Source organism: Rhinolophus hipposideros (genome assembly GCF_964194185.1).
Source record: "Rhinolophus hipposideros genome assembly, chromosome: 3".
Classification (NCBI taxonomy): Eukaryota; Metazoa; Chordata; class Mammalia; order Chiroptera; family Rhinolophidae; genus Rhinolophus; species Rhinolophus hipposideros.
This window is the reverse complement of record NC_138049.1, coordinates 15378154-15393078: the sequence shown is the minus strand read 5'-3', so window position 1 is coordinate 15393078 and position 14925 is coordinate 15378154.

Sequence of the window (14925 nt, the reverse complement as noted above, 5' to 3'; positions counted from 1 at the left end):
CCTTCCATAATGCAGACATCCATCTGAGAGCCAGAGAGGGAGGGAAAGGGAGAAGGAGGGAGGGGGGAGAGAGGGAAGGAGGGATAAGGAGGCAAGAAGACGGAGGGAGGGAGGGAGAGAGCGAGACAGAGAGAGAGAGAGAAGGAAGAAGGGCTGAGTAGGGTGAGACTGAGACTACAGATCATTCTAAGAAAGCTTGGGCCAGGCCTGTGGGAGTCCTTGAAGGAAAGTTATCTGGTAGCAGAGGAGACTTGAATCTCTCAGGAAGAGATCTCAATGAGCTCTCCCACCATGCTGTCCCTGGTGGCAGGTTGGGGGGGGGTTGGAGGGGAAGTGGCCTCTGCACAAGCAGTGGTGCACCCAGAGGGGCATGGCTGGGGCTTCCCCCAGTGAGAGGTCTCCGGGAGCATTTCTATGGCTGTCACTGCATCCCCCTTCCCACCTCCACCATTAGCTCCAAGGACGGTTGACTCTCAGAGAAGAGCAGATTTAGACAGCTCCCACAGGAGGCGCTCCACGCCACACAGAGACAGGACTTCTTCCTGGCCAGGGGGGAGCCGGGTGATTCAAAACAAGCTATGTCAGTCAGAGAAAGACAAATACTGAATTATCTCACTTACATGTGGAATCTTAAAAAGCCAAAAGAAGCAGGGTGGAATGGTGGTTGCCAGGGATGGGAGGGTGGGGGGAATGGGGAGCTGTTGGTCAAAAGGCACAAACTTCTAGTTATAAGACGAGCGAGTTCTGGGGATCTAATGCATAGCATGGTGACAATACTTTCCAATACTCTATTGTGTACTTGAAAGTTGCTAAGAGAGTAGATCTTAAACTGTTCCCACCACACACACACACAAAGGTAAACAAGTGAGGTGATGGAGGTGTTAACTAACCCTATTGTGGTAATCATTTCCCAATATATACATGTAATGAATCACCACACTGCACACCTTGAACTTATACAATGTAATAAAATCTCAATAAAGGGGAAGCTGAGGAGAAAACTGAGCAGGTCGGCAAAGCCATGTTTTTAGACCCTCTTGATACAGTATTAATAATGCAGAGTCATGATTTGTGTTTTACTATTGTGAAGCCGTGGAGTACAGAGGAGATTGACTTACATTCTGAGAAAGACCTTCATTTTCCATAAAGGAGTAGGGACAGGTACGACAGATACGGCAGGATGGTAACTCAGCCAGCTTTGGTGCAAGTGTTCCTCGTGACATGTACTTTTAAATCTCACACTAGCTTATAGCTTTGATATGTGTAGACATGATCGCTTTTCTTCCTACCTCTTCCCACTGTTATCCAGCGGGGGTCTGAGGAGATGGAGCGGGTGTGGCATGAGTTTAACGAGGGGAAGTGGTAGTGGAGAGATCACGGGGACCCTGGGGGTCCAGGTAACACTGGAGATGAGCCCTGTATATTAATCTGGTGGTTTTTGTAATGGTTTTAACTGCAACTATGTGTCCACAGTCTGAGTATTCCCTAAATTATATCCTGCCAAAGGACAGGCTTCCTGAGAAGCACAATATACCACTGGCTGGATGACTTTTCGTGGGAATGTGTAGATCCAGAGAAAGCTATGGAGGTAGCTGTGGCATGTGAGAAGGGAGAAGGTTTGGGGAAAGTCATTTAACGTATCTGCCTTAGTTTACCCATCTCAAAACCCACTCTATGACCAGTTGCAAGGATGTAATAACGTAGACAAAGCATGGGCCTGTGCCTATGATGTAGGCAGCATTCAACAGCGCGGCAAACACCAGCCTCTGCTCATTCCCTGTGGTGCGTTCTCTACAATCCTCTTTCCCGGTATTCCGTCGTCCCTGTGGCCAGCTGAAACGGCACTCCATACTTACTCCTGACCTGCCTGTGCTCTGCTTGGAGGAAGTGGCAGTCTGGAGACAAAGGAGGCGCCCACAGGCTCACTCTCCCTGAACAATGGAAACGCCCACCCTCAACTCCAGGTCTACCTGCTGGGCAGACTCTGGCCATCAGAACACAAGCCGCCACCAGGAAGACCCCTCTGTAAAGTGAAGCACTGATGAGAAATTTGTAGTAAACAGGAAGGGAGTTGGTGGTTAGTTGTGGCGCAGAGCAGTGCTTTTCAATCGTTGTTTAGCAGCTGAACTTTTTCCAAACAAAATCTTACCCCAAAAACTCCAATAGATAAAGCAGGTACAACGTGGACTCTGAAGTGAGTGTGGGGGGCCTGCTCCTCACCTCCACCCAGAGAAGCTTTCTACGAAAGAGTGAAGACCCTGTATTCTCTCCTAAGTAGCTATAACGTAGCGTAAGGCCGTCGGTCGTGTAGACTTATTATCTCACTTATACGCTCCGAGCCTCAGTTTCTTCCTCAAATGACATTCATGACTCACACAGTGCCAGGCTCTGTAGACACAGCCAGAAACCAGACAAGCAGCGGCCTGGGATTCTAGGGGGTATGAGGGCTCTGAGGAAGGGGCCTTCTGTGTGTGCACGGACCAGGCTCATGAGGCCTCCCTGGTGAAGCAACCCTGAGGGGCCATAGTCTTCTGGGCTTGGAGAATTTCAGGAGTTGGGAGGGAAGGTGGGCCAAGAGCAGAGATGACTGAGGCTCAAAGACCCTGCAACAGGAAAGAGCCTGGCATCTCTGAGGAACTAACCAAAGTCCAGGCAGCCTGGATTCCAGAGAGATGAAGGGAGAGTGGCCTGAATGCAATGAAAAGTTACGGCAAGAAGGTTCAGGTCTGAGGCCATGTTATAAATCTGGGGCTTGGAGCAGCCTGTGGGGTTAAACAGAGCTGGGCCTGGCCAGAGCTGCCTCCTCCAAAAGCTCACTTTGGCAACAGGTGCGGAGAATGGATTGGAGGGGACAAGAGGATATTGCAGGGACAGCAGTCCCAAACAGGCAATTCACACGGGAGGAAAACACAACAGCCAACGCACAAAGGAAAAGACGCTAAGCCTCGCTTGTAAACAGGAAAGTGCAAAGTAAAACCACAGTGAAATGTGATTCACACCCACCAAGTCATCAACGGTTGAAAAGCTGTCAATGCCTTTCTGGTGAGAATGTGGGAGAATAAGCTCTGAAACCCTGGAGGAGGACAGTTAAGCAGAATCTAATGAAGCTGACTATGTTGTCTACTCAGCAATTCTACTTCTAGGAAGGTGCCCTATGGACACTCATCCCCATGCCAGAAAAGATGAGTGTAAGAACATCTATCGAAGCATGGTTTGTAATGCAAAAAGAAAGGAAATAACCTAAATGTCCACCAATAGGGGAGTAGGTATGTGAATTGGGGTAGGTACACACTATGGAATCTATACAGCAATTAAAATAAACTGGAGCCACTGTGCTAATGGAGCCACATCCCAAAATGTAATGTTAAGTGAAAAAAGCAAGTTACAGGCAGAAGGATTGCATGGCATATGGTACCACTTATATAACATTTTAAATGCAAAATACTATGTATTTTCAGACTCAATATACATGGTGGAAAAATCAGAAGCAGAAGGGAGGACAGACACCACCTTTAGAATACTGATTACTGCTGGAGAAAGAGAAGGTAGATGACAGGATTTAGAGTCATAAAGAGGGTTTCGACTCTATTATTCTCCTCTAAAAACTTTGATGTGTTTAATGCCCAATGTTAGCATTTACAAACTCTGAGTAGTAGATACATCGGTATATGTTATAACATTTTCTGCACTTTTGTATGTTTTAAATGTTTTACTAAGAAATTTTGGGGATGAGAGGAGATGATTCAAGTAATCCGGGCAAGAATTCCACGGGAGTAATCACAGTGGAGATGAGGAAAGGGCATGGAGGGAACAGAATGGACTGGATATTTGATAGTACAAAGTGGAGAAGGGCAGGTCAGGGATGTCCTCCAGCTTCTGGCAGGGGCAGCTAGGTACACGGATAGAGGGGAGGGTGGGGACAAACTCATGATGTCAGGTTGGCATGTGCTGAGTCCCAGGCACCAGTGAGTCCTCCAAATAGAGCTGTCAGATGGTGGGTGAAACCCAACGTGCATTCCAGGCTGGAGAGGCAGCTTGCAGTCAGACGATTCAAGCACGGAGTGAGATGGCCCAAGGAAAAGGTAGAGTGGGAAGAGGGTCACCTGACCAGCCCTCCCGCAGTTCATGGTCAGGCAGAGCGGGAGCAAGGGGCAGAAAAAGGAGAATTCAAAATATCAGTACATCAAAACAGCCAAACTTTATAAAGAAACAGAAAGAAATGTTCACAACAAACAGAACAGACAAAAGATCTCCTTTTTCAATATGTACAGTGTTCTTACAATGAATAAATAAAAAGCACTAAGACCTTGATAACCAAGTTGGTAAAATGCTTGAACCAACACATCACCAAAGAAGAAACAAACGTGTCAACAAACACATGGGGGGGGGGGAAAGTTCATCAAAGATGTGGAGTTTCAGCTGCTCTCCTATCAAATTGAGGATGTGGTGCCGCTGATGGTGGTTTGGAGTTTTGTTTTTAATGAATTCTTGCTGGTGAGGGGGTGGCAAAGTGCGGGGCCTCATGCATTACTGGTGAGGGTATAAATTTACATGTCTTTTTGGAAAGCACTTTGGCTATAGGCATTGGAGGCCTTAAAATATCAGTTACTTTGTTTGCTTCTAGTAATTCCACTTTGGGTAAATTCTTAAATGGTGAAAAAGCTTTATGTCAAAGATATTTATATTTATCAACAAAAAATAAATAATGTTCAATAAGTTAAGTAAATTATAGCTCTCCACTGTGAAAAATATTACACAGTTCTAACAGATGATGTTTACAAAGTTTATAATAAGATGAGGAAATGTGCATGTTATATTACAAGAAAAAAAGCGGAATTTTTAATTATATCTGGAGATGATCTCAACTGAACATCTGCATACCCACAGGAACAAAAAACATATATTGAGAGTGTATCAGACAAAATACACCAAAATGTTAAGTGGTTTTTTTTTTGTTTTTGTTTTTTTTTTTTTGGTCATTTTTCGGCATCTCCTGTGTTTTCTATAATGGATATTATTTCTTTAATAATGGGATACATATGCATATTATTTTCCAAAGAAAAAAATTGTTAGAACTTTTCACTAAAAATAGACATATGCAGTGTTCAGTTATAGTGAGGCAGACACAAATCCCCTGCTTAGAAGGCACATGAAGCAGGAAAGCCTGGGATGGTGGCCATCATTGGATTTTTATCACTGCATCAGGGTTTGGATTCAACTTCAGTTGCTCCCCAGGGAAAGCAATAGTCTTGCATTTTCTATCACATTTCCTGCAGAGCCCATTCCACTGAGGAGAACATGCAACATCACAGATAGGCCAGTACCAGGCACACAGCTGGGCAGCTGTGACCCACATGTAGTTATTTACATTTATAATTAAATTAAGTAAAATTTAAAGTTCAGTCTCTCAGTCACGCTAGCTACATTTCAAATGCTTAATAGCTACATACATGCAGTGACCACTCTCTTGGACAGAGAAGAACATTTCCATCCTCAGAAAAACTTCTATTGATCAGTACTAATGAAGAAAATTAACTGGTTATTCCCATATGCAAAGATGGCTCAACATTAAAAAATTATAAAATAAATGCACATTAACAGATTAAAGGGGAAAATGTAATCATCTCAATAGGTGTAGACAAAGCATTCAGAGAATTCAAGATTTATTCACAGGAAAATCAATACACTAATAGTAGACTATGGGAAAGTGTAAAGAAAAAGGAACCAGTTTATAATAAAAACAAAATCTACAAGGTACCAGGTATAATCTCAATAATATGTACACCCATCCCTTTATAGAGAAAATTATAAATCATTATTAAAGGAAATAAAAGACAACCTAAATATATCTAGAGATATTCATTTCCTAGATGGGAAGATTCAATATTGTAAAGATTCAATTCTCCACAAAATAATCTATAAATCTACAAATTCAACACAATTCTAATAAAATCCCCAATAAGGTTTTTTGTGAAATTCGACAAACTGATCGTAATATTTATCCAGAACAATTAAGGACCAAGGATCTCATGACATTCCTAAAGAAACAGAAAATGGAAGAGAAGAGACTTACCATACCATTCATTCATTCAAGCAACAAATATTATTGAGCACCTACTGTATGCTCTGGCTTTAGGTGCCAGGAATACAGCAGTTATCAAAATGGTCAGCAATCCCTGTCCTCATAGAGCTTAGTAACATTCCAAATAAGAAGACTCGCTCTAAAGCTATAATAATTGAGATGTTGCGGGATTAGCACAGGCACGGATGAACCAGACAGACAGCCTAGAAACAGAAACTGGAATGGGATAGTATATGACAGAGGAACAGGATGTCTATCTGGAGAAAAATATTCCTCCCCCCCACACAAAACAATTATAAGTGGATTAAAGACCTAAAGTGAAATGTGAAACTTTAAAATATTTAGAACAAAATATAGCAGAATATCTTTGTGACCTTCAGATAGGGAAATAGCTCTCACAAGACACAAAAAACACAAACTGTTAAAAAATTGTTGATTATTTGACTATATAAAAATTTACAACTTTTGTTCAACAGAAGTCCCTAGAGTTTAAATAAACCACAGATTGGGAAAAGTTCCAAAGCATGTAACTCAAAAAGAATTATTACCCAGTATATATACAAGGCTGCTACAAATCAATAGGAAAAAAACAATACATCAGAAGATGAGCAAAAGATATGAACAGGCAATTCACAGAAGAGGAAACTCAGAAAGACAATAAACACCAAAAGATAGAAATTAGGAAAATGCAGGAGAGATCCAAGATGGTAGAGTAGATAAACACTGTGCCTGCATCCTTCCATGAACACATGAAAATTACAACTAAATTATGGAACAATCAACCTGGAAAACCATCTGAAGTCTAGCCAAACAACAGTTCTACAACTGAAAATATAAAGACGTCATGTCGAGACTGGTAGGAGGGGCATGATAAGATAGGTCAAAAGCTAACAGGAACGAGCTTAAAAATTAACCACTGGACTCTGAATCCCCTGGTTAGCTGTGGAAACAGAACGGATCCCAGAAGAAGCCAACGGTAACGGCAGCTCCCCTGCAAGCTGACAAGCACCCTACATCCTGCATAGAAAAATATAACCCCCCAGTTAAAACAGAAACTCAGCACAGCTGTCTCTAATAGACTTTGCCCGGTCGACTCTCTCTTCTCTTTAACTTTAATAAATCTTCTTTCTGTATCTTTTATGCCTCTTAAATAATTTCACAACATGCGAGCGACGACCACGACAGGGCAGAGACACAGAATAAGCCCCAATCGTCCATGTGGTGGTTGAGAATCAGGAGAGATATTTGGCCACCTCGGTTCTCCGAGGAGAAGCAAGGGACCCCAGCACCCCACACCAGGCTCCCCAGCCCAGAGTACTGGTGCTGAGAAGAGGACTCTCCACAACATCGGGCTATGAAAAACTGCGGGAATTCTGACCATTTGGGTAGGCCAGAAGGCTGCGAGAAACCCAGACATCCTCTTAAACAGCCTGTGCACAGACTCACTCGTTCGCATGCACTTACCTTGGGCTCCAGCAAAGGGACGTTGACTCAGGGGACCTTGGAGACATATGGAGGGCAGACTGAGGTGTGTGGCTTTTGGGGCAGGACTGGAGGACAGTCGGCGTTTTCCTGGTGAGGGGTCCAGCTCCCTGCAGCTGGCTAGCAGGCAGACGCCATCTTTCCTGTGTTGAGCCCGCCCCTTCCGGCCAAATCTGAATTTGATTGGCCTGGTGAGCTCCACTGCTCCACGCTGCTGACTCACCGGGAACCTACCCCACACAATTCTCTGCACTTTCTCAACTAGCAGCCAGCCCCACCAACATTGCACTCTTTCTTTGAAAACTATCGGAGACTGACAGACCCCAGGCAGGTGGTGACTGGCCTTGGTGTACCCTGAGACTTTTGCTGAGTTACTCTAGCCTCAGCACTGGCACCAAGCCAGAATTTACATTAACCCAGTGGCCACAATTCTTCCCACTCTAGTGACTCCCTGAGACCCTGCCTCACCCAACTTGCATGCCGCACAAGGCTCTATCAGTGGCTGAACTTTAAGGGAGCTGGCAAGTGGCAGCAGGCCTCAGGGTATCCTGGCTTTTTGCGGAGCTACCCCAGGCCCGTACTAGTGGCAGGCATCCTTGGTTTGTAGCATGGCCTCTTCCACATGCTTCCAGATTTAACACAAGCAGTGAACAACCACAGATTGCTCTGTACCTCCTACCAGTTAGTTCCCAATCAGTCACAAGCACTGGGTGACCTTGGGCTGCACCAGGGCCCCTCCCAAGAGGCCCCAGAACCAATATACTTCAGACCACAGCAGAACACCGCCGAATTAGCTCCATAAGCAACACACAAAGGGTGGTCTCAACAGGCACCAGAGCCCACTGGGGCAAATCCCATTCAGTGGGGTAAGCCTCCCACACAGTAGCCCATAAGCTATGGACACAGGCAAATCCCACAGCCAGTCAGCCTAAGGGTCAATCCCACCCACTGGCATGCCTATAGCAATCAAGGCTCAACTACAACAGAAGTGTACACACAACCCACACAAGGGACACTCCTGGAGAGCCTGGAGCAGGTTACTAGGGAGACTGTGTCACTGGGCCCCACAGAACACCTACTACACAAGGCCACCTGGCCAAGACTAGGAAACATAACAGATCTACTTAATACATAGAAACAAACACAGACAGCATAAATGAGGAAACAGAGAAATACATCCCAAATGAAAGGAGATAAATCAAGAAAAAGAACTAAACGAAATGGAGGTAAGCAACCCACCCAGAATTCAAAACAATGGTTATAAGGATACTCAAGGAACTTAGTGAAAACTTCAATAAAGAGATAGCAATCATAAAAAAAATGACATAGAAACCATAAAAAGGAATCAGTCAGAAGTGAAGAATATAATAACTGAAATGAAGAATGCACTAGAAGGAATAACCATTAAACTAGATGAAACAGAGGATTGAATCAGAGATTTGGAAAACAACATAAAACACCCAATTGGAACAGCAAAAAGAAAAAGGAATCCAAAAAACAAAAAATGAGGGTAGTTTAAGAGATTTCTGGGCCATCAAGCATAACAACATTTGCATCATAAGGGTAACAGAAGGAGAAAAGAGAAAGCAAGAAATTGAGAACCTATTTGAAGAAATAATTAATAATTAGGAAATAATTAGGAAGAATTAATAATTAGGAAAACTTTCCTAATCTGGTGAAGGAAAGAGACGTACAAGTCCAGGAAGTGCAGAGAGTCCCAAACAAGATGAACCCAAACAGGCCCACACCAGGAATCATTATAATTAAAATGGCAAAGGTTAAAGACAAAGAGAGAATCCTAAAAGCAGCAAGAGAAAGGCAACTAGAAACGTGTAAGGGAGCTCTCCTAAGACTGTCATCTAATATCTTAACAGAAACTTGGCAAGCCAGAAGGGATTGGCACAAAATAGACAATGTGATAAAAAGCAAGGTCCTACAACAAAGAATTCTCTACTCAGCAAGGCTAGTATTTAGAATCAAAGGATGGATCAAGAGCTTCCCATACAAGAAAAAGCTAAAGGGGTTCATCACCACCATCATTACAAGGAATGTTAGAGGGATTTCTTTATGATGGAAAAAAATCAAAATTATGAATAATCAAGTGGCAATAGCTACATATCTGTCAACAATTACTTTCAATGGAAATGAATCAAATGCTCCAATCAAAAGACATAGGGTGGCTGAATGAATAAGAAAACAAAACACATATGTTGCTTACAAGAGATTCACTTCAGATCAAAAGACCCAGAGACAGAAAGTAAAGGGATGGAAAAAGTTATTTCACAAAAATGGAAACAAAACAAAACGATAAAAGCTGGGTAGCAATACTTACGAGCATACCAGACAACATAGACTTTAAAACAAAGGCTATAACAAGAGACAAAGAAGGACCCAGTAATCCCACTTCTGGGTATTTATTTGAAGAAACCCAAATGCTACTTGGAGGGGATATGTGTATCCATATATTCACTGCAACATTGTTTACAATGGCCAAGATGTGGAAGCAGCCTGAGTGTCCATCAATGGTTGAATGGATAAAGAGGAGGTGGTACTTATTATATACAATGGAACACTGCTCAGCCATGGAAAGGAATGGGTTCTTGCCATTTGCGGCAGCATGGATGGACCTGGAGGGTATTGTGCTGAGTGGAGTATGTCAGACAGAGAAAGACAGATGCAATGTGATTTTGCTTATATGTGGAATCTAAGAACAAAATTAACAAAACAGAAACAAACTGATACACAGTACATTTTGATGGTTGCCAGATAGGAGGGAGTTGGGGGTGAAAAAAGGGGAAGGGATTAAGAAGTACAAATTGGTTGTTACAAAGTAGTTATGGGGATATAGGGTATAGCATCAGGAATATTGTCAATAATATTGTAATAACTGTGTATGGTGTCAGATGGATACTAGATTTGTTGGGGTGATAGATGGGAGAGGGTCAGGGCACAGGGTGAAAAAGGTGAAGGGATTAAGAAGTACAAATTGATAATTACAAAATAGTCATGGGGATGTAAAGTAAAGCATAGGGAATATAGTCAATGATAAGGTAATAACTGTGCATAGTGTTAGGTTAGTCAGGGGGATCACTTCTTAAATTATATAAACGTCTAACCACTATGCTATACACCTGAAATTAATATAATATTAAATGTCAACTGTAATTGAAAATTTTTAAAAGGGAGGAAATTGTGAAGACGAATAAGAGGTCCAAATTTCCAGGTATAAAACAAATAAGGCATAGGGATGTAATGTACAGCATGGAGAATACAATCAGTAACATTGTGATAGCATGGTGTCAGATGGTTGCTGGACTTACCATGGTGATCAGTTTTATATATATATATATATATATATATATATATATATATATATATATATATATGTATATACATATATATATATAATATGTAATATATATATTAGTTTAAGTTTTATATATATTATATATTATATATGTATTAGTTTAAGGGGTACACCATAGTTATTGAATATATATATATATTCAATAACTATGGTGTACCCCTTAAACTAATATATTAGGTTGGTGCAAAAGTAGTTGTGGTTTAAAAGGTTAAAAATAATTGCAAAACCGCAATTACTTTTGCACCAACCAAATAATATTATGTGTTACCTATATTTAAAAAAAATGCATTTAAACTCATTGGAGAGAATGCCTCTGAGTTTAATACTTATTTATTTATTTATTTATTTATTTATTTATTTATTTATTTATTATTTTTTTAAGTGTGTTTTTCCAGGACCCATCAGCTCCAAGTCAAGTAGTTGCTTCAGTCTAGTTGTGGAGGGTGCAGCTCACAGTGGCCCATGTGGGGATCCAACCAACAACCCTGTTGCTAAGAGCACTGCACTCTAACCAACTGAGCTAAACGGCCAGCCCCTGTTAGCTATATTTTTACCCAAATTTTTTTTTAAAAATAGGAAAATACAAATCAAAACAACAATATAATTACACAAAGCAAATTGGCAAGGAAAACAAAGGAAATATGTCAGTAATATGACAAGAGAAGAAGTGTACACACTACTGATAAAATGTGAAAATTGAAATGTACATTCTCATGGCCTTCAAAATTCCACTCTTAGGTGGAGAGAGAAACTCTCTTGCACAAAGCAACTTTTATAACAGTCATTGCACAGCAAGTAGATTAGTGGTTGCCTGGGCTGGAACTGGGAGTTCATAGTAAATGGGCACCAGGCTCTTAGCGAAGTGATAGAAATGGTTGAAACTTAATTGTAATAGCAGCACAACTTGGTAAATTTACTAGAAATCATTGAATTTATACTTAAAGTAGGTAACTTATGTGGTATGTAAGTTATACATAAATAAAGTTGTTTTAGATTTGTCATTGCGGCCTTATCTGCAATGGAAAAAAAAATTAGAAACAGCCAATAATCTTATAAATTGACTGTTGTAGAGATTCAATTGAATACAATACAGTGGTTCAAATAAATAACCAGTTACTTACAGCAACATGAATAAATTCCCAAAATGAAAAATAACGGCTGAAGTAGTAAAAACAAATTGCAAAGTAATACATATACTGTAAATGGTAATATTTACATAAAATTTGAATACATACAGGCTGATGCTGTATAATATTTATGAGTACATATAAATATAGTGATGACACACAAACGCACACAAGAATGATAAACACCCAATTCAAGATAATGATTATCTCTGGAGATCAAGGAATGGAGATAAACTGTTATCTGCAATGTTTTGTTTCTTTAAAACAAAACGCTGAAGCAAACAGGACAAGTTTTTAAAATTCAACTCAAGTGTTTGTTGTCATATTCTCCGTAATTTTCTGTGTGCTCGAAATAGAATTGAAAGATACAACACAAAAATATTTTTATTTGCCTTTCCAGTCGCTCTTCATACCCGCAGTTTACATCTTTCTGTCCAAAAGAGCTGTGATTGTCAGAGTGCAAACGTAGGTGAGTTTTACCCTATATTTTATAATCATCTTCAGCTGTTTACTGGTTACTGGCCTCAGGCTGGGCACTGCTAGACTCTTGGGAACCCCACGATGAGACAGAAAGCCAGCGGCAGATAAACTTGGAGCTTGGTCAACCTCCTGGAGCCCATATTGTGTGCAACAGTGACACCTAATGGTAGGTACTTACACGCGCTCCGGGCTCTGACAGGCTGGGAAGCAGCGTGGAGCACTGTGGTGATGGGTCCTTCCTTCCGTTAAAGAGAATGAAGGGTCCCGGACTAGAGTGGATTGCAGTTGATCAGCAACTTTCTCAGTCATCTGAAGCAGCTAAAAGCCTCCCAGAAGGCCTAAACTAATTCTGAGAATTCCGGGAGTTCAAGGAGCCGAGCTTTGCATCCTGAACTTTTCTCCCAGCAACCTCTACAAGACCAAGGCAGCGTCTGAAGCTCTTTAAAAATAAGACCTCAAACCCACATTTGAAGTGAGAGTTCAGGAGAAGAAATATTTCTGTAGTTGGGTGGGAAAGACTGCATGAGGTGGGAATACGTGCTGTTTTCCATTTCAAACCAAGTTGATTAGTGATGCTACATATGTGGGAGGGGATTCATTTTTAAAAATCATAGCATGTCAGGGCCACACAAGACCTTAGAGTTCACAGTACGCATTCCCCGCAGGCATTCGGTGTCTTGAAATGTCCAAGAATGTACATGCGACTACGAATAAAACTGACACCATAATGCTAGTATTTCTGGCATAATCACAGGACAAGTAAAAGGAGAGTGCATGCCCCAAACAGGCAATACACCATGAGGTGAGCAGGTCTTTCTCCTTCCATAGCCATTTATAAATTCTCGAAGTCTGCACAATAACAAGCTACGAACAAAACTGGCTGATTATTAGCTTCGACATGGAAATCATTGCTGTGCTGAGTCTTTCAAAATTACTGAAAATCAACATCTTTGTTTAAAGGTCCTTAAGTGAGTAGTGCAGTGAGAGAGCTAAATTCATCAGTATATTAGGGCTCTCCAGAGAAACAGAACCAGTGGGAAAGAGAGTGAGACAGAGGAAGTGAGAGAAAGAGAGAGAGAGAGAGAGAGAGAGAGAGAGAGAGAGAGAGAGAGAGAGAGAGATTATACACAATTGGCTGTCACAAGTATGGTGCGTGAGAAACCCCAAGATCTGCAGCATGAGTCAGCAAGCTGGAGAGCTGATGGTTTAGTTCCCGTCCAAAGGCCAGCAGGTTTGACACCCAGGAAGAGCCAATGTTTCAGTCTGAAGGCTGTCAAGTAGGAAGAACTCTAACTGAGAGGGTCAGCCTTTTGGGTTTATTCAGACCTTCATCCGATTAGATGCGGCCCACCCACACTGGAGACAGCAATCTGCCGATTCAAATTCAGTCTACCAACTCAAATTCAAATTAAGTTCATCCAGAAGCGTCCTCAGGGACACATCAAAATAATACTTGACCAGCTATCTGAGCACCCTGGAACCCAGTCCAGTTGACACATAAAATTAACTATCACAATCAGTGACAGCTAACCTCAAGAGTGAGGGTAGAAGCTGAGGGAGGCAAGTGCCCACTGGGCCCCCTAACTCCCCTGAGCTGTTGACTCCTCCCCAGTGGCCCTGAAAAATGGGTTGCCAGGATGACAGCCAGACCCTCTTCCCCTTCTCCAGGAGAAGTTCCATCCACCGTGGACACTGGGGCAGAAAGAGGGTGAACACGGTTCTTGTAGCTTTTTCGGAGTTGTTCGGCCTGGCCCCTTGCCTTCAGGGATTTGTGAGGAATCACGGTGACCCACTGTCCAGTTTGCCCAGGACCAAAACGTTTCCTGGGGATGCAGGACTTTCAATGCTAAATTTGAGACAATCCTGGACAACCTGGATGATTGTGACCCAAGGGTCCCTGCCCTGCCCGTGAGGCTTCAAGTGGCTCCAGTTTCTTTGCCTCCCTAGATTTAGATACCGAGTCAGTCCTGGACCCACAAAAGTGTCCAACGGTCTTGTGGCTGGATAGCTCTCAAGCCAGGGTCAGCTGCAACTTTGAGTCCCAGAAATTCTCTCCGTGGTGCTATACAGATGAATGGGTATTGGGCAGCTGCTTTGGGTCACTGCTTTTGCGGCCTTTGCTGCGGTAACAACACTGTCATGGGGCATAATCCCCCAGACAGGCCCAGAAGAGCCCTGCCACACTCTAATGGACCCAAAGCCACACTCCAATGGTTGCCAACAAAGTGCTCTCTCCTGGGTGAGACCAGGCTGTGCCATCTTCAGCTCCCAGACAGCTGGCAGCCGCTCACTTCTCTCAGAAAGCTGAGCACAGTCTGTTCCCTCCCAGTGCAACACGCTGGCTCCCCACTCGTCTCTCACTCGTGGTGCAGCTTGAACAACAGCCC